The sequence below is a fragment of the Monopterus albus genome, unplaced genomic scaffold (assembly GCF_001952655.1).
Source record: "Monopterus albus unplaced genomic scaffold, M_albus_1.0 scaffold3.1, whole genome shotgun sequence".
Classification (NCBI taxonomy): Eukaryota; Metazoa; Chordata; class Actinopteri; order Synbranchiformes; family Synbranchidae; genus Monopterus; species Monopterus albus.
This window is the reverse complement of record NW_018127883.1, coordinates 11,598,542-11,623,519: the sequence shown is the minus strand read 5'-3', so window position 1 is coordinate 11,623,519 and position 24,978 is coordinate 11,598,542. Positions and strand designations below refer to the sequence as shown.

The following is a 24,978-nucleotide window of genomic DNA, read 5'->3' as shown; positions in this document are numbered from 1 at the left end:
TCGACAGCACCCAGGCTCAATGTTCAAGCACTTTAACTCAGACTTTGGAGTGTATGGAAAACAGTTTCTCAGATCACAAAACATCAATTTTGATATCAGATTTTCTAGATTATAGTTGACCTTTGCCTTTTTCACATTTATCAAAAAAAGGAGTTGCTCTTAAATAAAATCAGCTTTTCAAAAACTGTCCTTGCACATCATGTTTAAATGAAAGGCTTTTCCCACTGTAAATTAGAGAGACAGCCAAGCAGTATGAAGTTACGGATTAACATACAAAACAGGCAACAAATCTCAAATGACTCTACATGCAGTTGAACATAGAGACTTAATCAACACACATCTGTCTTTTGCTTTACCCATCACATCCACATCTGCATTTGTCGCATTGATGGTGATGAAAAACTGATTATCTCCAAGGGGTTCTTTCTGCAAAGCCAGCATGGATGGCAGCCAGTCTGTGATTAATATGCCGTGGATGATGGATTGCTGGAAAATTATAGTAGGACTGGTAGCATCTTTTTGTTTCTTTTGTTTTTTGTAGAACTGATTTAAACAATACTATTTAAAGAGAAAATGAGACTATGCAGGCAAAGTATGGAAGACCATTGATTTAAACCAAAGCATCAAACAGCTATAACTCCGTTTTTTGTCCAGTCACAGTGAAAATCCTATTTCATTATGTTAATAAACAAGTAAAACTCAAGTCTTTATATGCTAATATTGGATGTGTAAATGTCAAAGTTGAGTGAACTTACAATTGCATGTGACCAAGTTTCACCAAATGCTTCTAAATTAATTTAGACTTCCGGGTGCTTTTCTTGCACCCTGGCCCAGGCGGACCCCCAGGATGACCTGCATATTCTAATAGTTTAAATCAACAATGCGCAGCAATGCTACGTCACTTAAGGGACTAATTACCTGATTTTTACTTACAGGTGGTGGCTGCATTTGTACCACCCACAGAGCTTGCGAAGTTATAAAATCCAACACACCCTCCCATTCACTAGTGTAGAAATTTAGCTTAGGGCGAAACATGTGCGTTTATTCAAAGTGCCACGGACATACAGTGGGAAGGGCGGTGCTCAAAGAGGAAAGCGAGGCGAAATTTGAGGTACGGCGTTTTAAAATTGAAGAAACTTGACTTTTTTTTCTTCTTTTCATATGTTTTTGGTTGTCAGCAAACGGGGAGAAAGACGAGCTAACGTTAGCTAATAACAAAAGAAGACGCCGGCTGGCTAGCAACACAGACGTCCCCCTCCATTACCACGGAGCTGTTCAATACACTTTTACATATTTGAACATTATAACAAAAGGAATTTGACCAAGACAAATGAAAGTCTTTCAAATAGGTGTACAGTCATTTTTTCCAGTTGCTGACTAGTTGCAAGTTAATTGATGTAGCAGCACAGTTTGTGTGTTTACTTTAGGTGGCGTTCAGAATTTACAAACTCGCTGAAGTGAGTTGTGGTTGTTGATGCACTAGTGATTAAATTTGTTTTGCTTGTACATGTTTGTGTAATATTCCACAACAGTGTTTCAATCTGCCGTTGAATGCTAAATAGCCACAGCTGTCTGCTCATGTCCGACAGTGTCGCAGCTTTTCAGTTTAGTTCAAAGTGTTTATTTTGTCATATGCACAGTTAGGAAACGTGTTTCCCTGTACAATGAAATTCTTACCTTGCCGTCCACATGAATGCCACAAAATACAAATGAAATGTAAAGTAGTTAAATAAATAACACAAAATCTGAGGCACAAAATCTAAGGCACTTTAAGCAGTGTAGATACAGCAATATAGTAAAAAAATATATATATATACAAGACTATAACAGAATGTATGCTGCATGGGAGCAGCAGTCAACAGTCATTGTGCAATTATGCATGTGCAAACAGAATGTAAACAGTACATAAACTCCTCAGCTGTTTAGGAGTCTGATGGCAGAGGGAAAGAAAGAGTTTTTCAGTCTAGTGGTCCTACATTTCACACTTCTGAACCTCCGGCCAGAGGGCAAAGAAGTGAACAGTCCGTGCTGGGGGTGGGTGGGATCTTTGAGGATGGAGGCAGCTTTCCTACACACCCTGCGGTGGTAAATGCTCTGCAGAGAGGGCAGTGGAGTCCTAGTGACCTTCTCCGCAGTCTTTACCACTCTTTATTATTGGTCATTTTTGTTTGTCAGTATTGTGCTATTTTTATACCGAGGAAGATGGCTGAAAGTTACCATGTAGCAATGCAGTTTTGTGTGCGTTTACATTAGGCGGTGTTAAAAATGCACAAACTCCCTGTTTTGAATGAGCCTATAACACCTGTTGGACTGAACTTATGTTGTTTATTTTGCTTATACAGCTCCACGTGTAACATACAGTGGTTTTGATGCATTTTGTTGTTCACTGTTTCATTTTCTATGTTGTTTCTGCCACAGAGTCCATATCCTTTTTGTTGGTTGATGTTCATTTTGCTTGTTAGCATGTGCTGTTTTCTGATTGATTATAGTGAAGCTATATGTGGGAAGGTGGCTGGTAGTCTGTTTGCACAAGCGACTGGGTGCCTTTTCATAGGAACTGAATTATGGGATGATTGCCCAGTAGTCTGCACTGGGCCTGGTGCTGTGTTGTTCCACCATTGGTGGGGTGCATGCTTTTCCAGAGATGGCTGGTAAACGTGGTTGCAGAGGAGGGTATGTAGCTGTCACACTGACAAGGAAATTGGCAAAAAGGGGATAAATAGCTAGGCTAAACAAAAGCACCTCATCACATGAATGGTCACAGCATGGTTCCTCTTTTCTGGTGTGACAGTGTTTACAGAGCTATGGTTCATCCTCTGAATATCCCACTCAGTTACTCACAGACACATTTGTCTTACTGTACTCATGTTGGCCTTAAAATGTTTAGGTGTAGTGAATCACTCTAAAGTCTCTGAAAACATGCCTCAAATATTTAACTTGACACACATGCAAACACACTGTACTGTACTGCCTATTTCAGGCACAGTGTGGTGCTAAAAGACTGGAAAAAAAAACCTGAAAGCAAGAAGCATTTCTATCCATCAGCTAGATTTCATAAACGTTGCAAAACCTAGAATCATGACATAGATCTTATCCCATAAGTTTGGATACATAAAAAATATGGGTCTATTCAGAGTGAAGTCTGACAGAGTTAACAGAACAACTCCGAACTTACTTGCTCAGCTTAAATGTACGAACGGGCCGACAGAAAACTTGCTTCAACTTCTGAATCGTGTTCAAGAAGGAAGAGAGTCAATTTCAGTATTACTCTGGCTTTGCATATTCAGATAATCAAAGACTTGGACTTAAGCTTGTTCAATCATTACTGTGCCAAAGTGGTTTGAGGACAAAGATTCATAACCTGTGCCAACTGTTGACAATCAAAAGATGAATGAAAATAATTAAAATCTTGTGGTAAATGACCCATAACCAGTTAAAAAAAAAAGAGCAAAAGCAGGAAAAACCTCCTGAAGCTAACATTTTTTGATAATGTCTTTTACGTTTTTTGGATTGTTCTTGCTGAGCGATTTCCTCCCCGGGCCTGCTGCATAATTTTTAAGCTTAGGTAGAATACCAACCATTAACGTGACTACATTATAGGGTGTTAATTTCTCCTAATGAGTGGTTTCTTTTTAAAGACACTGTGTTAACACTGCAGTTTCTGAGATACCAATTTACTTAATAGTCACTGAATGAGGAGAGTAAAGCCTAAAGAGCAGATCGATCATGATGGGGTGTAGAAGGGCAACTTCTCTACCCTGACACTGTGTATCGCGTGTGTTCTGTAGCAAGCTGACACTGCCTAAAGGTTGCGCTGCACTGACCTTTATTCTGCTTTTGTCACACATGCGGGAACAGACTGATTAGTGAAGCTGTCACATTACAATAGTGACATCTGCTATCAAACTGCTGATAACTTGAGGATGAATAAAATTTCACACAAATGCGTTGCTCTTACCATATGCACACACTCATGTTTTCTCTCCTCCACTGTGAGACAGAGCCTCACCTTCTCCCTGACATCCCCATTAACTAGAAGACCCAGGGCCCTCCAATTATTTACAGCAGATATGTCCCATAAATGTCATGCTCAAATTCACTTCACACCTTACCTGTGACATCCAAGGTCAGGCCCTGCTAAGTTATTATAAAAGTGAACAGTGGGTCTGGCCCTGTCAGTCTGTGCCAAGCATTGTGGCCCCCCCAAACACTTCTTTGAAGGGGAACATTGTTTTGAGAGCATAAATTCAAAAAGTTTGGCTGCATGAAGCTTAAAACAAACACATCTGCAGTTTGGACCCAGTTGCATGTTTGCACTGGAGAGCTGTCTTTGCACTTTACAAGAGCACGTAAGGAATGTTAATGAAGAAAGAAGGTCCTGTTGAGCTATAAGATGTTGTTGCATGCAGCTCTGTGTTTACTCCACTACACACACCTGCAAAGGAAGCTCCCAGTGTTTGCTGCTTGTGGTTAGGGCTGTCACTTCTGCATTTGCATTTTCCAAGTGCATCTCAAGTCAGCTGCCTTGAAGACGGCATAATTAAGTAATCTGAGTGAGCTAAAACAGTGTGTAATAGTAGCACATGTAGAGCGTGGTCATAAAGTCAGCAAAGTGACTCAGTATTATCAGTTATGCAACAGCAATGTCTAAACTAGGCTAATCAGACAATGTAAGGCTGTAGCGCAAACTCCTGAGTGGAAAGAACTGAGCAGGAGCAGGTTTTATACATTTAAGCAATATATCTTAATTTTTACCAATTGTCTTTTTAATTCCTACACCAAATCAGCCATAACATTATGACCACACAGGAGTCGATGTAGTAGCTGGTCGGCACTCGTGTCACTCTGTAGCTCACTGTGCACCTTCTGTGAATCTGTTTGCTTCCAAGATTCAAACAAAATGCAATCTTTTGAAAAGGATGAATGACATTTAAAAGTTTAATCTATGGTAGGTCAACCTCATCATCAGTGAGCCTTGTTGGTAGATACTAACCACTGCCGACCAGGAACACCCAACAATACCTGCAGTGTGGGATATGCTCTGACCCCAGCATCACAGTTTGGCCCTCGTCAAAATCGGACCCTTACGCTGCCTGTTGTTCCTGCTTCCAGCACATTCACTTTGAAAACTGAATGTTCACTTGCTGCCTAATATACCCCACACACTGGCAGGTGCCGCTGTAACGAGATGATCAATGTTATTCACTTCACCTGTTAGTGGTCATAATGTTATGGCTGGTGTGTGTGTGTGTGTGTGTCTGTGTGTGTGTGTGTGTGTCTGTGTGTGTGTGTGTGTGTCTGTGTGTGTGTGTGTGTGTATACTGTATATATTCAGTAGCAGTTGACCTGCTGCAGTGATTGACTGTGATATTGTGAATCTGCAACTATATGTGCTGATGCAGTGTAGGATGGTGAGAATGAAGAGTTAAAAGATAACAGCAGTAATATAACTGCGCTGTACTGACCTTCCACCATGTTATGAAATGTTTTTAAAATGATTTTGCTAAATAATGTTTACAGAGTGGATGGTGTAATGCAGTTATGTCTCTAAATCCTTTATGCCATAGAAAATCTCATATCCCCAGATGAAGCAAAACTGCATGTGTGACAAATGGTAGAAATGTTTTTGTAAAGCAGCTTCCTACATGTTATGGCTGTCCATTCCATAGAAGAAAAAAACAACCTCCAAGAGCCATTAATGTAAATTGCTGAAGCAAACACAACTGCTTTGCTGTAAATGTGGAGAGAAATATGAAATCAAGCATGAAATGTGGGAATCCATAGAATTATTGTGGCTCAATTTGAAGTGGGGGGGGGGGGGTTTTTTTGAGACAACCACTTTGATGTGTGTAAAGGTTGATAAGTCAATAAGATGTTGCGTTCATGATTCACTGCTTGTTCTGTATAATAAGACTTCCCCAAATACTGCACGCTCTGTTCTCAGCAGTACTGTTTGCTGTACTGTAAAACTTTGAACCTGCAAAAGAAGATGTAACATTTTCAGTGAGTGTGCAGTACGTCTTGTTCTGTAGCTTGTTTCTCCACCAGCTCCTTCTGAAACACACAGTTCTGGTGTTGAGTATTAAGTGTGAGTTCAGTGAATCTGATGCAGATGACTCACTGACATCTTCCAGAGCAAAAAACCTATCAGTGAGAAATATACTCACACCCATGATGCATATTCACTTTGAGGGAACCTCACCCCACAGACTCCTGAACCTGTCAGAATGCAGAAATAGAACATTTGTGTGAGGTTGTTTATGATGAGGAACAAAAATGAAAAACGTAGAGTGATGATATTTGACATTGTTTAGGAAATGCCACATCATGCTGTAGGAAGAAATGCTTTATACCAGCAGAGCTGAGGTGTGGAGCAGTGGTTAGCATTGTCACCTCACAGCAAGCAGGTTCTGGGTTCATATCCCAACCAGGGCTCTGTGTGGAGTTTTTATGTTTTCCCTGTGCCTGGGTTTTCTCTGGGGACTCCAGAATTTGTAATGGTTAGTGCATTAGGAAAATAAAAATCTGCTTCTATCCAAGGTTTTTGGACTTTTAGGCCCAAGTAGGGATGGCACTCTGAAATCCACAGATCATACTTTTCTCACAATGTAGCTTGATGTATCTTTCTTTGGATCCTTCCTGCCTGATGGTGTATACAGTATGTCCTCATGGTTCCAACTCCAGTTTGTTGTGCAAGTTTTTATCTGGTAAAGACTCTTGAGTAGAACTAAGATGCACAACCTCTCATTTTTATGCATTGATCTTAAAGAAAACAAATGATGATATTTCCCAAAAATGATTGTCCAAACTTTAAAGTGTGTTGCTCTGTTCTGGACACACATCTACTGCACATCCGTCTGTTCTGGAAGTGGGATCGCTGGGCTTCCTTTCCCAAGTAGAGGATTTTTTGGGGAGTTTTCCTTGATCCACTTTGAGGGTCTAAGGACAGAGGTTGTCCTGTGCTGTACAGGTTGTAAAGCCTCTTGAGGCAAAGCATAAATACTTTGTTAAAGATGCTGCATATTGATGGTGATATTTTGTGGTGTGTCTTGGGCATTTGCACAAATTTTCTTTTGCACACCGCCAGGAATTCATTGTCTGGCCTTGTACAAACCAACGGGTTCATAGCTGAGAGACAAACCTTTCAGGCAGATGAAGACTGATTGCGTAGTGATTCATTTGAGCACTTGGTCTTTATTTTAGTTGACATTTAGGAGTTGGTTAACCAATCGTATTAGGTAATAATACAAAAAAATAATTGCAGAACCAAAGTTATTTGCTATTGTTATACAAGAGAGAGTTTTTAATGAGTAAAATTTTCATTCCACTCTTTATGCATTGCTAGGATTTTAATAACAAGCATAGCTCAACCTGTGTGGGCCTTGCTTAGGAGTCTTTTATGACCCTATGTGGTTTTCTGTATGTTTAGTGTTTGCTTGACCCTCTCATAGTGTGACTGAGCGAGTTGACAAATGATCAGGGTGTAGTCTAATCACCCACAAGGATGGCGAGTGATGCAGAAAGACGGAGGGTGTGAAAATGTCTCGATACTAATGACTCCCAACAGTCTGCACGATGTAAAAGTTGTGGCTGTTCAGAGCCTTTGGGGCAACATGTTTAAAAAACATTAGGGTCCGGTGTTTCATAATGAGGAAACAATACAGCCGTGTGTTTCCTTGATGCATTTTCTTTTTATTGTTTTTGAACAACAGTGGAGGTTTATGTAACAGCTAATCCAGGACTCACAGACATGAATCATTATTAGTTTTAGTCTCTACATGCTGAGTGTTTAAAAAAAAAAAAAAAAAACTGTTAATATAGAAAATGACCGGCCTTATCCTTTAACTCAAGTGTTGTCTCTGTCCACCTGGTGGACTTAAAGCACCAGTTTTCTCCTTGTTCCACAGTTTTTGGTTTCTACCAACATCTGAGGAAAATATTCAGCACTTTAGCTGTTAAATGTTCTGTCTTCACCAGCTAGCCACTTGCTTTGTAGGTTTGCCATTTGGTGCTGAGCAGAGTATACAAAAGAAGTTGGAGAGTCATAAGAGTGACCCTTGACAATAAAGTTGTCTGCTATAAAACGACAAGAACTGCCATCATTCTCAAACGCTGCGGCACAGAGCTAATATCATGCTATGCATGTGAACATTTCAAAAATTGCTTCAGATTAATGTGTACATTTGGGAAAACAGCAAGAGCCAAAGGCAACTTGCATCCCAGTGAAGCCAGCCTCCCAAAAGCAAGATGCTTTTATTATTCTGACAGATAAGTGTAAAATCCAGCATGACTGTGTAACATCTGCTCAAAATTGGTGCCACCTTATGTACAGAGAGACCCTTGTTTTCAAATATTTACTTTATAATGCACTTTTGGAGTGGGGAACATTATGTGGAAAACATTTAAACTAATGCAAATACATAAAATGTGTAAAACACAGCTTTAACAAAGATGGAAATGATCCATATGGCCACTGTTACTGTATCAGTGACACTGCTATATTTACAAAAATGGGTAAGTTGTCTATTTGATCAAATTCAATATTGAGATGAGTTTATGAAGTGCATTGGTCACAGTTAAATCAGTAAAGTTAATAATTGTTTAATGACAATAAACCGACTCTGTACTTTGCTTTTATAACTAGCTATGTCAGAACAAGTGCCTTATCTCCTCTACTAAAACCAATAACCATTAGAAGGAGGATTTATGTTTCCAGTTGCTGAATCTCACCCATAACTCCTGTAGTTTTTTTTCCTCCCCCATGAAAACTGAGTTTCCATGTGTGGGATGTATTACCAGAAGTCACCATAGATTTATGTGATGTATCTGCTGTCACTTTGTGCATTACGGCTCTGACCTTTTCTTCCTATTTCAGAAGCAATGTTGCCCAATCTGGTAAGAAAGATGGATATGTAGAGGGTGAAATCTGTCACAAGGAAAGAAATTGAGCAAGCAGGCTTTCCTCTGTGGTGGTGCCACTTGTAAACCACTGTAAATAACACTGAAATGTGGAAGTATCACATGTTGCCATACAAAACTGTAATAAACTGAAGTTGGACAAGAAAAAGGACTTTTAGTGATCTGGAGGGGGAAAAAAGGATGGAATCATTAAAAATGAGCGAGAAGATAAAAGAATGAAGGAAAGATGGTTTCTCTGCAGAGGAGAAATCAACGTCTTTCTTCATTTGTGCTCTTTTGTCTGAGCTGTTACACAATACATCAGGCCAAATGTGGATTGATTACACTGTCATGGCCAGTGTTATTCCCTTTTGAATGAATTTAATATTCGATTCAGTTTGTTATTCATTCTCCCAATTCTCTGCAATGCCATTTGGCTCCAGTGTCACTGTCAATTCATCTTATATTGTCCTCACTGTTATTAACTGAACACAGTGTTGAAGATGTTTTTTTTTTTTTGCATTATCCACATATATTTTGTTACTGAAATTCAGCAAACTGTACTAGGCTTCTTCCTGATGTCCAGTGGTGGAAAGTAACTAAGTACATTTACTCAGGTTTGTTAAAGTTGGGGTCAAATGTAAGACTTGTTACTCTACTTTAGTCTTGTACCAAAGCACCAACATCAGTCATATTTTACCAAGTCAAAGTTACACAAGCATGTTTTCCATGAAAGCTACAACTTTATTCTTTATTTAATGCAAGGTGTTGTATTCGATCCTGCATTTGGGGTCAACTGTAACACAGTATGGGGTCAAAAAAAATCTTACAAGACCATGTTATTGAAGTAAAAGTATTGTTAAACAGGCACTTTTGAGTGTAATAGAGCAAACAGTTTATACTGTTCTTTCACAGAAAGGCTGTACAGATCAGGTCAAGGGAGTATATACTGTAGTTCACTAGCTCTTGTTTGTCACACCCTGGTGTGATGAGTGTCCCAAGAGCTGATGAGTGTCCCAGTGCTGGAGCAGATAGAGAGCCAAAGTCATGTCGTCACATCCTGCTAGCCTCTCTTCCACTAGCTTATGCAGTCTCTCATTTAGCATCTTTCATCAGTCACTGTAACTGATAACACACACCGGAAGCGAGAAGCATGATTCCATGCAATCCACACTGAAAGAGAGACGTGAGTTGCCCGTTCTGAGTGTTTTAAAGTCAACAGAACAGCGGTCTGTCTGACAGCAGGACAGAAGCGGGACGGAGGCTATTTCAGGCCAACCAACAACACAAGTGTATCAGCCAAAAATAGTTTTCATTTAAGATCATCAAAAGGAAATTGCGTCTTTATGTAGCCCATTGATTTTCCTCAGCTCATTACAGAGGGTGAAAGTGAAATTCAAGCAGCCCGATCAGTCTTCACAGAGTCGAGTAGAAACAGAAAACAACAGGATTTATGTGATTTTAAACATCTGACTGTTCAGTTCTCCCGCCAGTCAACCGACATCAGTTGGTGGTGTTTCTGCCTTGATGGGCTCAGGCTTCTGGCAAGTGGTGCTCAGTAAGCCCGGTAAAAACAGAAGTATTACATTGTCTAATAGTTTTAAAGAAATGTATCAATATCTTACTCAAGGCAGTCACTTTGTTAAAGAAGAACAAATCTGGTGATTGGTTTATGTAGAAATATCTTGTGACGCATTTAAAACAAGAAAAAGGGCTAATGATAAATCACAGCTAGGATGAGGAGCTTACCAGCTGCTAAGAAACCAAGATTTAAAACAATATGACCTAGTTATCATATGTATTTTTTCAGAAATCTAAAATGTTTCTTACCTGAAAATATCTTTTTGTGATAGTATTAGATGACCTTGAGTAAAAGCTCAAACCCACCTTTATTCACTTAAAAATTTCAGTGAGCATTCCTTTGTCTGTCTGCATTGTTTACTGCCTGTTTATACTGCTTATTTTGCATCGTTTGCCCTGGTTGTTGCTTGGTAATACTGCTTATTATTTTTGTTACATTACACAGCCTTATGCTGGTTTACTGTTTACTTGCCCTTTGCATGGGGATATGTACATACACATTGAGAGCTGATGTATCAGAGCCAAATTCCTTGTGTGTCCGACACACCTGGCCAATAAAGCTGATTCTGATTCAAAAACTCAGAATTTCTCTAACATGCTTGCTAGAATAAAGGAGACATTTATCAGAAGGTGTTTTCCTTGCAGAAATTGTACTGCCTGTGACACTATGATGAAAATATGGCACTTTACAAATCTGGTTTGAGGTAAAGAATTCCATATCAAATCATGCATACCTTGTGGTACAAAGAATGACATATACCATATATGTCAGTGTCCATGTGGGGAAAACCCTCTGATCAATTAAAAAGCAAGGATTTGAGAACATAAATCAGTTATTAGATGTGCAGATATCATCTCTCCTGTTGCTTATCATTTTATGGGAACTCACCATTCTATTTTCCAACTTAAGTGCATTGGAAGAGAAAAAGTGACAATAACACCCAGAGGCTGCAGTTTGGAAAGACTATTACTGCAACGTGAAGCCTATTGTAGTTTCACAGTAAAAGACATGTCTCCTACTAACCTGAATGATGAATATGACCTGTCTACTTTCTTGTAGCAATCAAGATAATACAGCTCTTTTTATCCTTGGTGAAAGGGACTCACTAGAAAACAATGACTTTTGCACAGTGAAGAGGCACAGCTGAAATATCTGAGCTATTATTCCTCTGTTATAATTTGTAATTATGTTTTGTGGATTTGGCTGTGCAGACCTGCTGCCTTTTTGTGCATTAGACTCCAACATTGAAGCTGGAATCAACAATTTTATCTGAAAAAGTCTTTCAAATGCCTCATTTCTGCTGCATCCTGTATCCTTTTATTGACCTCAGAAGGGGTCCTGAATGTCTTTTGTATCATAGCTGAACATTTCTTTGTTTGTTATCCAGTATATCCATCACAGACTCTGCCTGTCTAACTGCAGGAGGTTATGCTGTAGTATTATTATTTTTTTCCCCCCCTCACAGTCCTCAAATCCCAGGTGTTTACCATCTCTGGTGCCAGACATTCACATCACAACATGCAGTATCTGGAGTGAAGCATCACTGAGTTCATTCATGCAACAGCACCATGAGGACTTGTCTAGTTCAGTTCAATACTAAAATAAATCATTTACATAAGAAGACGCTGCACTGTATGCTTTAAAATAATCATGATTCAAACTAATGCAATATGGATTCCTCTAGTTTCATATTTCAGATCTTGGCTTTAATGTTACACTATAACCTGAGTAAATCCAAGCACTGATGAAAAATTGCACAGAAACACAAACAGTAAATCCTAAAATTCCTCCAGAGACTGTGAATTCTGAGAGCAGAGGGAAGAGAAACCAAATCTTACAACCCTGTTGATGCACACACATCAGTGATATGGACTCTTTACTGTGTGATGAATAATTAATATGTTTTGATCATTTCATGCTGTGAGCTACTTGCCAACATGCAGCAGCATTGTGTGTGTGTGTGTGTGTGTGTGTGTGTGTGTGTGTGTGTGTGGAGTTTTAGTTTTTTCTTTTTTTTCTTTTTTGGTGGATTCCTACAGTGAGCTGGGGAAACTTGGATATGTAAATCCCCAAGGACTGGGATGTGTACGAGATGCAAGCACATGCTGCACTAGTGTCTTGGCACTGGACTTTCTCAACAGGAGTACGTTAGAATGGATGCCTGGCCCCAGTTTAGTGGGAGGCAATCTGCATGCTGGGATGGCTAAGGGCTAAGAGAGTTGGCCAGCTGGTGTGGCCATAGCAGCAGCGGCAGTGAAGGCGAAGGTGCCATCTCTTCAAATGTCCATTTACCATGGTGCAAAGTGCAGGTGCCAGCTGTCCTCATGGTATCCTGAGGGAAACTTCCCCGGTCAGTTAACAGTCAGAGGTGAGGGACCGTTCAGCAACATGAGCTGCAATGAGAGGCTGAGGAGTAGCTGTGAACCGTCCACCAAAACACACTGCATCTGGCTGCTTAAACAAGATATGACACATGCCTCGTCCCCTTATGCCAAGAGATCAAGCCATCTCATAACTTGAGCAGCACTGTGGTTGTTGATGCACGTATTTAAATATGGATCTAGCCCTGCATAATTACTGTGGTAGCTTTATTTGGTCTGTAAGGCCATGCTGGAGGAGGAGGACCACCAAGCAGAGGCCCACAAACTGGAAAGATGAGTGATGATTGTGGTGCTACGGACTGTCTAGACAAGGAAAAACTGGACCAGAAATGGGGACCACCTGCTAGTGTATGAGTCGCCAAGCCACAGGGTGAACTCTGCAGTAAGGAGGCATGATGGGTGGTGGAAACCCCAAATTGAAAAGTTATTTTGTCTACCTGATTCACACTTTCATGTCTGTCTAGGCAAAGGTACGTCACCTGCAGTGGCAACAACTTGACCACTGGGTTAAAAGATGTGATAATATCGGTGATTGGCATGCCCTGAGGAAAGCGGTTAAGTAGTCACCCACACTAGACACACTACTCTTCATTTAACCGTGCATTCGCTGGTAGAAAAGCAGTGCACCATAAAATCATTTTAGAAGAATACACTGGCAGATTTTTAGTTACCCGTTAATTCACCAGAACTCAGAGATGTGCCAAGCAAATTATGGGCACAGCATAAAATATAGTGTGGGTTTAATCAAAGAGTAGAACCTTTAGAAGTGGTGACTCAAGAAAGACACATACAGGTTATGCAAACAACAGCATCTACTGGCATGACTGTGATCTGCTCCCATTTTCCTGTGTGTACTCCAATGGGGGACAAGGGTACTTTTTATTTATCATGGCTCATGAGCTACTTTCATGTGTTATTTTGTGTAGGCGTGTGATTATTGTACATGGATTTGGTGTCAGATCAGTCATTGTCAATGACCAATTGGAGCACACCTCCCTTAGCAATTTTCCACACAATGACAAAAGAGCTGTGACTTTAATCCTACTCTAACTATACTCTGACAGACCTTCCTTTATCCATTGTCTTCTGTTTTTGCAGTGATGCATCTTTAAGTACGGGTTACTGAAGACAGCACATTTGTTTTCAGATACAAATCCATGGAGAGAAAATAGCAAGAGATTGAATTCTATGAGAAAGCTGAAGTGAAGTGGTTTTATAAAGAGAAATATTTATGCCCAGGCAGCTTATCACCCAGCAAATGTCGAGAAGTATTAATATGTAACATCTTGCAGGGCTCTGCAGGACACTTGCCATAGGTCCACAGAGGAAGAGATCCTGGTGTTATCAAGGCTTGGCAGTGTGACTTGGAGATGGTATCAGCCGTGCTGACTGGATTCCATTAGGCAATGCCCTCCTCTGTGTCTTCTGAGCATATTGACTCCCACTGAGGGGGTAACACAGTGAGTGATAGGCCTGCAGTCATGACACATGAGCTATCATCATCCATCCAGGAAGGCATATCTGCACGTGCACATTAGTTTACTGCCGACCTGATGCTGCACTGCAAAGATTAGTCTCTCATACACCATATTTTGGTGGAAAAAAAAATCTACATTTAGAATGACTGAAATATGCTGTATGTCAGGGCTTTTTCCTTTTAACACGCCAAGTGCACAGATTTCTTAACACTAATAGGATGTGTCATTTTTGTTTCTTCACCTTTTTATAGAAATAGCCGCTGGTTTAAGCAAAAGATTTGCTTTCCAACGACCATAGTAGAATTTTTCAGAAAGAAGGACAAGACATCTTATAAAGGATAAGTAAGGAGAGGCATTTCCCTGTTCAATGTAGCGGTCCTCAGAGGTCAGAGATAGCCTGACTATGCTGCTGTTCTGTTGCGTCTTGCAGTCACTTGCAGCCACTTTTTACATTAGGTTAACACATTTCAGATGTTTTATAAAGTATTACTGATATTTAACATTAGTTTAAAGTCAAAACTGTTTAGTCCTACATGAATTTCTTTTCAGAGGTTTTAAAACTTGGAAAATATGCATGTTCACGTTCTTGCCAGCAACTTTATGAGAATACAGATAGCTCTTTTTTGTTAAATGTAAAGCTAATGTCATTGCGTAGCTTTTCCTTGCATAAAATTAATTTAATTTGTATAAAACCCAAAGTGTAAAACAGCAAGTTTACACTTTACGGTTCATATGGATTAAACTAACAGGATGTAGCTTTAATTAATGAGCTTTTGAGGTTGGTATTTTTTTATTTTAACCTTTGAACAGATCCAGATAGACAAGCTGTATGCACCTGTTTCTGACCAGCTCCTATGGCTTCAGACGAGTGGTGCCTCATCTAACTCTCAGCAAGAAAGTGAAATGATATCACCCTTATACCTAATGAATAAGTCAGATGAAAGTACAATAATTCTTGGATGCCTTAGAGAAACATTTTTAAGACTACAACTCCTAGATAAATGTGCTGACTGACTTAACACAAACCATTAGCACAAAACTTCAGAGTAATTTCTGCACTACAGAATGGAGATATACAGTGTTTCATCATTTGAACAGCCACCTTTATGCCTCGGTTTTTCTCTTTCGTCTCTCTTAAAGTCTGCTTTGTTGTGAATGTGGGTGTTCATTTATTTTCGTGGCAGCTTACAGGCTCAGGCTTGAGTTCACAGTTTCTCCCATAGCTCAGACAAACACATTGTGTAGCCTGTTAGGATTATCTACAGAGGTGACAAGCTTTAGAGACACTGCCAAACAAAATCCTAATTACACCGAATGCACTGTGCTCCTCTAGCAACGTGGCATCTCCAGAATGTCCCTACATGAGTGTTCTGACAACAGATATGTCTCTTAGTGGATCGTTTGATGTTTAAATCTGCTATTCATTAAAAACAATTTGGAAAGAATGGCGCAAACGGCTTTTGTGAAAAATTAAATTGGATATGAAAAATACATTTTTTTTAATTGTTGTGGTGTAGCCTATTGCTGAATTTCAGTTTGTTTTGTTTATTTCAGCAAATACACAATAAATAAACCTGCATTGTTTCAAGCTATAAAAAGCACAATGAAATAATTGGCAATTCCAGAAAACCCCTGTCACAAATTCTGAGGTGTCTGGGTTTTATAAATTCAGCCCTTTAAATGCTCAAACCCTCATTACAGTGAGTGTAAAAGACTGCTGCTTAATTATGTGCTTGGTTTCCTCCTCAGGGTGTATGAATGATACATTAGGCAATCAGACATGATCAATAATGTTTCAGAGTGATAAAAGCTTTGAAGGTCTCAATGAAAGGTAAAATATACACAATAAATAAAGTAGTTTCAACAAAATACGACCTATTAAACACATAATAAATGCAATAAATTGTCACATGTGAGAAATAATTCAAAAAGAACATCAGTCACATTTTCCCACAAAGAAATAGACTGCATAATATTTGCAGTATTTTTGTCTTGGTCATTATAAATTAATATCAAGTTCTAACATTGTTTATCTTTGTAAAGAAGAAAGGAGTAATGGTGGTTGAGCCAGTAATTGATGAGAATGAAAGGATGTCAATTTCATGGTTATTTAATGGACTACATTTGGCCAGTGCATTAGAAAATTAATGATTAAAGCCTTAAAGAAAATTATATTAAACAGTTAACATTACATTTTTTTTAAATTGCCATTTTAATATGGTACGCTTTTAGTTAAAAGGTGTGTGTTTACATTTTCTAAGTTAGTCGAGCCTCAAACTTTTTCATACTCATGGTTTGAGGCAGTTCTAAATTTGTTTGCAGAGTATGAACAAATTTAGGTAAGAAAATGCGGATAAATTCTGGATTTGAGCGTAAATTGTTGCACGGTTTAAGCACAGATTTGTGTGTACACACTATTTGTGAATGAAGGCTGCTGTCTTTGTTGATTTTGCTGATTTGCATTTATATGGCAAGGAAGCATTGTATACAAGAAATATAGTTGGTAAAAGGTTTCGAAGCAAAAATCAGGACAGTGTAGAGATACTATTATGTTCACAAAGTGTGTATTCCTCATAAGATGCACTGATGTAGCTGTGATCAGGAACAAAAAAAATCAATAATACAAAAATGTGCCTCCCCATCGCCTGTCTAGTGAAGTTCTTCTCACAGAAGTTACTTGTTTTTGTACATGGCTGAGGGAAGAAACTGCCCAATCATCCAGGAAATAAGAGAGTAGCCATGTGATTTACAGAGGAGAGTCTCTATCAGGCATCTAGTCCACCTGAGACTGAGACTGTTCTAGGTGTTCAGCAGCCTGATGATGGATAGACACACTTCTTTTATTGCTTTTTCTGGCCTTATGATCGTCCCATTGTGGACATACTATTTCATGTTTTACCTGCACTGCAACTTTTTTTCTGCTATAAATTAAATTGTATACCCTGAGACCTGTGGTTTTAGAACTTCAAGGAGAGTTTGGTGTTTTCCCCTGCTTCATATTTGTGTGTGCATGTGACTGCAAGAGGGAGAGATCATGCCTCTGGTTGATTAAACCTCTGCAACTCAAACCTCCTCTTGGCCTTGGTGTTTATTGGCAGACACTTCAGAAAGAGGCACTCACAGGCACACCACAGACACACACACGGCTACACAAACCATACTAACACACACAATTCTATTGAGCTTTGCTTTGTAATGAGCACCTAACAGTAATTTAAAGCCATAGCACTGACACTCATATTGATCTAGGTGGACAGGGCATGAAGAACACCCACAAATCAGTGCAGAAGTGTTAAATTGCCTCTCTTGGATAAATCAGCACTGTAGAATAGCCATAAGTCCATGTTTTCTCCTTCGCATCTCAGCAATTTTCTGCCTCATGTCATGTCTTAATACTGTAGCTCAAACTGATTTCTTTCCCCCATCTCTTAACAATGACTGCTACATTTATTTACACTATACATAAAATCATCTACACATGTTGACACATATAATAGGTAATTGTGACATACCTGGAAAAACAGGTGTAACAGAATAATAATGCAGATGAAGGCCATATTTAAGATTCTGACACCAATTGATTTTAAAATCTCTCAACTGCACACATACAATTCCTATTTCTGCTTTGTATTGGAGTGCCTCAAACCACAACACACAGACATTTTAAAGAGGATTGTTTCTTATGAAAAATGGGCAGAGATCACATGTATGTGCAGTTGACTCAGGTTTACTCCAGAGACTATACAGAATAATGGCAGTTTTAGTGGATGGACATACCACACGCTTGGTGAGAAAGAAACGTGTCAGCCAGTGCAGCAGTGTGGCTCATGTTTTTAATGGCTGTCACACAACAGCGGGGGTTTCCTGGAGAGACAAGTAAGCTAAACCAGGTTTTGGATTCACAGACATGCGAATGCCAATGTTGATTTTAGTCTTTGTATGAACTTTGTGAAAAATAACAAGGATCACAGGCCTTATCCTTGAGCTACAGCGCTAATTGCAGGAACTAGGTTGTGATGCATCAGAGGTTTTTACAGCCCCGGAAGCGCCATCTGCATGCAAGTGAATATGCTGCTTGTCTTTGTCTGGTCTCCTTTTTTATGTTGTACTATATAGATGATATATAATTTCTCATTGTACAGTTTTGGAAATTCAAAAACACAAGAGCGGTAATTAGTTTTTCATCTATTCCAGCATCGATTGGATGCACGTGCAAAGGTCAGTGCAACTAGGGTCAAAGTTCAGTGTATTTGAAGTTGGTGCACCCCATAGACAACAGTGAGGGAGCATGTTTTTCTGCAACAATGTGAACATGCCTTCAAGGTACTGTATCTGAAGTTTTTGAGCTCTAGAAGGAAGAGTTTGAGTAGGGGTAGAGCAAGGGAGGGGCAGATGGCAGAAGTGGGATGGCTGAGCCGGTGCATGTAGATAGAAGGAGCTGGGCCTGAACTGGGGACAACATGTATAAAAAGCAGAAAGTAAACAAACAAATGAATGAACTGAATGAGTGAATCATGACGCACTGCTATACTGTATATTTTTACTGCATATTATTATGCAGAGCTAGATCCATATTTAAAGTAGCAGCAACTTTAAATTGCATAATTTGCAGTGGTAAGTTATTAGTCCTTAACCTATAAAAATACCAATATCATTTAACTTAATTCTTCTTCTATTACTAATAATGTGCCCTGCGGAGATTATGTACACTAGTGCCACTATGGAGCAGTGCTTTTGTGAGTGGGTCCCTGATTTGTTTTGCAGCCACAGACATGCAGCAGTTCAATCCACTTTTGTCACTTTCAGGCTATTTTAATGATCACAACTAGAAGTGTGGCAAACAATGGAGGAACACACAAATAAAAGAGGAGGGGAAGAATGTAAGGACTGCAGGATTCAAAATAAATGGCTTTGGAGATGTTTGTTTGGGAGGAAACACATTTCATGTTGCTTTGATGAGGAGCTGAATTTACAACATTTATTCATTTACAGAAAAGAATCAGGCCACATTCAACACCGTTAAAAGGTCTTTGAATATTCATTTCTAACCGTAATATGGATGCTACATCAGAGCCAACACACCTTCTCCATGGCCATGATATAAAGGACACAGTCATCTCATATTGACATCTAATTAATTTGCTTTGTGGCATTGGTATAAACATGTCTTTTACAGCTATGTGCGCCTTCTTATAACACACTGAATGTAAATTCTGTGACGTATTACTGCATTTGGTAGCATAAAATCTTCCAACACAGAGCTTCTTTATTTCTCGACAGGAGTTTTCTCTTCACCTGGAGCAAAGCTCATTTCACTGGAAAATTGGCTCTAACACTCAGCTCCCCACTACCCCATTCTCTCCGCCTGCCTCTCTAAATTCAGCCGTTATTGTAGTGCCTTGAGCACTAATCCAATTAGCTATAGGAAGCAAATGGAGCTATCTCTCATTTTAGCTTGTCACCTGTGCAGGGGGCAAGGGGAGGGGAGCAATGGGTTTTATGGGTATTGTGACTTAGGGGAATAGCTGATACCTAGCATGCAAATTTTTCAAGCCTGCAGATGAGGAGTTTTGACATTAAAAAAGAAAATGACTTGGCATGAACCATCGACAGAAAATTACTTGGCAGTAGTATTAGAGAGGGAACTGTAGTAAAAAAAAGGAAATCACAACATGGCTCTGTTTTTTCCCACCAATACCTGCTTTTGCTCATGGCGTGAATTTTCTAGTTGCCCTTCAACACTTCACTGCTTGGTGCTTAAACCTCAACTGACTTGTCTGACCCTCGTCTGATGCCTCAGGAGGACAGTCATATTCTTGGCCCTGTGCCAATCTATTAGACACTGTAAACATATCTTCAACCACAAAGCACTTTCTCTAAGTTGCCCTTGGCATTCAGACATCCAAAACACAGCCATATTTCCCATAGTGCCTCACTTAATGCCAGATGGTGTCAGTGATCACCGTGCCCAAAACAGTGTGGGTGGTGAATTCATATTGTACTTGCAGTGATGATTTTAAAATGAGTAAAAGGATGGGTTCGTTACCACTTCACAGTTTGTAGGCACATTGAAAAACAACTATTTTAAGTCATTAAAGTGAAAATGTGCTTTGGTTTATTACAGCATAAATCAGTTTCTCTAGTGTGTGTGTGTGTGTGTGTGTGTGTGCGTGTGTGTGCGCGCGCGCGCGCGTGACTTTGGCACTTGGTTGCATTTGCTTATGAAGGACATAAAGTTGAAGGTGATTTGATTTGAGTGACTTGTCTTGCCAAGTGACTTCACGTTTGAAGACTTGTTAGACTGCATAGGCCTCTCCCTTTGAATATTACATGATTTTTGAAGCAGGGAAAGGGAAAAAATATTTTGTCCAAGTGACATGGAAATGATTAATTTGTGAATGTAGAATATGTACAGCATTTACGTTTAGTTTATAGAGACTGAGGACTGGGGAATGACAACTGTCATGGTTGCGCTGCAGACAATGGTTATGTAACATGGGCTGATGGTGGTTTGCTCCATTCTGGCCTCTCGCACACAAAGGACATTACTGTTGAGACTATTCTCCAAATCCAACAATTACAATGATGCCACTGAAATTAACGGATTGTAAATACAGGTGTGCCCAGGCTTTTATGGTGGAACTGTGCTGAAATCTAATGTGTACAAAAATGCTTAATTATTGCCATAATCACCAAAATGAACCAATCCATGGCCCTGACTTTAATATTCATTTTCAAGTTCATTCATTCATTTTCTACCGCTTAGTCCCTGAACGGGGTCACGGGTACCAATTTTACCCAATATCATGAAAATAGCTTCTTTTTTAAATTTTTATTAAATCATCAATTAAAAACAAGCTGTCAGGTCGTATTACAGTACATCTTCAAATGGTTTGCCATCTAGATGGGTTCCGATAATGGCTTCTTTGTAAAAGTGATTTTGGCCTGTCTTCCTTGCAACACATAAAATACCTCTAATCTGTGTGGTATGAGCAGCAAAATACAAACTTTGTATTTTTATGTAGAAACCTTTTCTAATGCAGTTTGCCTGCATTACATAAGGTTTTCCTTTACTATGTTCTGATTTATTTTTGCATGAAGACCAAGTGAGACACTTTTGGCTTTTTTCCTGTTCTGAATGTCACCAGAATCCCCATATAACACTGGTAGACCTTGCCTGTAGTGCTGCCTGCCTTTCTGACACCCCAGTGCCCTGTCATGTTGACAGTTCTGCCTCCTTCCTCTGAGCAGTGGTAACAGTATATAGCTTTTGGTCGACCGAAACGTGATGAAATGAATGAAATGGACACACAGCGAGCAGAAACCTGCTGGTAGTTCAGAATCTGTTTTCACACTGGTGCATGCTTGTAAAGCATAACGGCTCTGGAGACATCAGGTGAGGGCGCCGGTTACTCTTTGTACATAATTCAAGCCTAGTCCACATGTACATGGCTATTTTTTTTTAAACATTTTCCTTCCTATGTTACACACATACACTGTTGTAAAATAATCTTCATCCACATGAAAACACGCTGTCAAGAGTATGTCAAGCAAACAGCCAGCAATGTAATATTGGCCATACAGTTATTACTGGTTCTGTGGAATAGATGGTAAAAGGACTGCATTTATTTATGTGTGTGTGTGTATGTATGTATGTATACTTGGTCAAAGTGCTTTATGGATCCCCTCTCTCACACACACAGAGACACACCGATGGTGGCAGAGCTGCAAGATACTGGCTTGGCCACCAGGAGCAACATGGGATTCAGTGTCTTCCCCAAGGACCAACAACACTGCCATCAAAGGTTGACCTGCTCTACTCCTGAACCACAGCTACACAATGTGGGAGTGTTGCTGAGTGTAGTAATGACCGCTGTAGTGAGTTCTGATGCCTTTGTTCCTCCACCTAGTGGATGAGTAACTACAAATGTCAGCGCACTAAAAGTCTGGTCACCGGTGTTAATGCCATCACTAGTTTGGCTACGTACACCGGCGCACAAAATCACCCGATGAACAAGGAAGATAACGTCACACACTCGCAGGCGCACAAAATCACCCGATGAACAAGGGAGATAACGTCACACACTCTAACGTCAAACAAATGAGATACCGGCACACGTGTAAGCAAAAAAGTTTTCCCTGTCCACATGTCAGCACTTAAAACTGAGTTCAGGGACATCTTTCAGTGACCAAAAACACTTTGCATTTGAAAGAAAGGCCAAAACGCAGAGGGGAAACTACATTTTCAAACATATGTGTGCACCTATGGCTTAAAACTAGAATTACACATTTTATAATAATGTATCTGGATGTCATGAAAGCTAATCATTTGTTTATTCAAATGTAGCGTGAAACAAAAACACCAGTTTGATCATGCAAAGCCCAGAATGAATTCGAACAGCAGAAACAAACAAAAAAGACAAAAATGTAATTCATAAATTGCCGTCAGCTATCAAACCTCTATCCAAGGCTACCTTTTCCGAACTCTGATTACATTTCTTTTAGGAAGGATTCAGTTAGTTTGCACATTACAAATTTTACTACATGTCAGACTTCCCAATGATTGATCTCATTATAGAGAAAGCTTAGAATGCTTCCTGTGATATTCTCTGTTGTGCTAAGGAGAGGATAAGCCCACCAGCTGTATGCAGGACAAACTCTAGTTTCATGTTACTGACATGTTTGGAGAAAAGGGAAATGAAACGGAGCAGATTAATGGAGACAAAGTCCACCCCCTGCTTGTGCAAGCTGCCATTCTCATGGATGAAGACACTTACTGTAGATAATTACAGTGCTGGAGAGCACCAGTCTCTCAAGCTAATGTGCAATCAGAGGTTGGACCCTGACATTGACAAGAATTTCACCATATTTAGTTCACATTCTTCTAAATATAACTGCTGAAGTCATTGTGCTACTGCTGCCTCCCTGCGATCACGTCTTTGTGCTCCAGTTCTTTTGTGATTGTACTGTAGAGGAAAAATAAAATTCAAGCCACTTTCATAGCATATAATTAATAAACAGACACAGCAGCAAATAGTACATATTTTTCAAAACCGAAACCCCCAGTACTGTTTTTGACAGTGTGTAGAATAATATATCCACAATGAAGTGGCTCAATATTTAATAGCTGTTTCACAATGAATGACTCTTGCTGCGCATGGTATACAATCGATGTCAGCAGGGCACTAAATTATTAAGAATAAGGTAGTATGACTGATTAAAAGATGAATCTGGCTGAGATATGAAATGCCCCATCAAACAGTGTTATTTTAAGTCTTTCGTGCTTTTAACACCACTTTAGTTACTTTTATTTTTTTCATATTTATAATGAAACACAGGATTAGTTATTTATTTAGCAACCACACACCAAATATTTAGAGCTATGATTAATGTAGCAGCCTTATAGAGTAACAGCAGAGAGGTGTTTGAGATGTATGCAGCAAGGCAAAGCTTAGTGGGGAGAAAATGGATCCCTTGAGCTCACTAAAAGTCACTGGTGCTTTGTAGAGAATATTTTCTATCTAAGGCAAGCTCACTAACTGTACAGCCTATAGCAGTACAAATGTATGGCATCTACAACATGTATGTATATTTTCAAATGTAGAATCATTATCCACATAAACAAAAATATTTGTAAATGTCTGTACTATGTAAGCTGGGTGGCATGGTGGAGCGGTGGTCAGCACTGTTGCCTCACACTAAGAAGACTCCAAGTTTGAGCCCCAGGCCGACCCAGGGCCTTTCTGAGCTGAGTCTGCATGCTTTCCTTGTGCCTGTGTGGGTTCTCTCCGGGTACTCTGGGTTACCTCCCACAGTCTAGAGACATGCAGCTTAGGTTGACTGGTGACTCTAAACTGCTTGTAGGAGCGAGTGTGGGTGTGTGTGGTTGTCTTTCTCTTGGTGTCAGCCCTGTGACAGACTGGTGACCTGTCCAGGGTGGACCTCGCATCTTGCCCAGTGATGAGGTTGATCAACTGGTTCAAGGTTCAAAGGTTCAAAGTGTTTGTCATATTCATAGTAAGGAAATGTGTTTCCCTGTACAATGAAATTCTTACTTTGCCGTCCACACTGAAAGCCAAACAGCACAAGTGAAATATAACGTGGATAAATAGTAGCACAAACTCTAGAGGCACTTTAAACAGTGAGTGAAAAGAAATATAATAAGAACACAATAAGACAATGTATGCTACATCGGAGCTGTATGTGCAACAGTCAGCAACTATGCATGTAAACAGTACAGGTGGAATTACATGAAGTAACTCCTGATTGTGAACTCCTGTCAGCTGTTTAGGAGTCTGATGACAGCTGGAAAGAGAGTTTTTCAGTCTAGTGGTCCTGCATTTCACACTTCTGTACCTCTGGCCAGAGGGTAGGGAGGCAAACGGTCCATGCTGGGGGTGGGTTTCCTACGCACCCTGTGGTGGTAAATGCTCTGCAGAGAGGACAGTGGAGTCCTGGTGATCTTCTCCGAAGTCTTTACCACTCTTTGCAGGCGCTTCTGGTCCATAGCAGTAGTGCTGCTGTACCAGACAGTGATGCAGCTGTTCAAGATGCTCTCAATTATACAGCTGTAAAATTTGCAAAGAATCCTAGGCGACATGCCAAACCTCCTCAGCCTCCTCAGGCAGTACAGCCGCCG

General features: G+C 39.8%; 1 long non-coding RNA gene across 3 annotated transcripts in view; it reads left to right on the top strand.

Moving 5' to 3' along the window:
- Positions 1–873: 873 nt before the first annotated feature.
- Positions 874–24,978, top strand: part of LOC109958591 (uncharacterized) — a 37,788-nt gene continuing 13,683 nt past the window's right edge. For all 3 annotated transcript variants that reach the window (XR_002274711.1, XR_002274710.1, XR_002274709.1), the window contains exon 1: positions 874–1,111. This is a non-coding gene — a long non-coding RNA (uncharacterized LOC109958591). The remainder of the gene's footprint in view (positions 1,112–24,978) is intronic.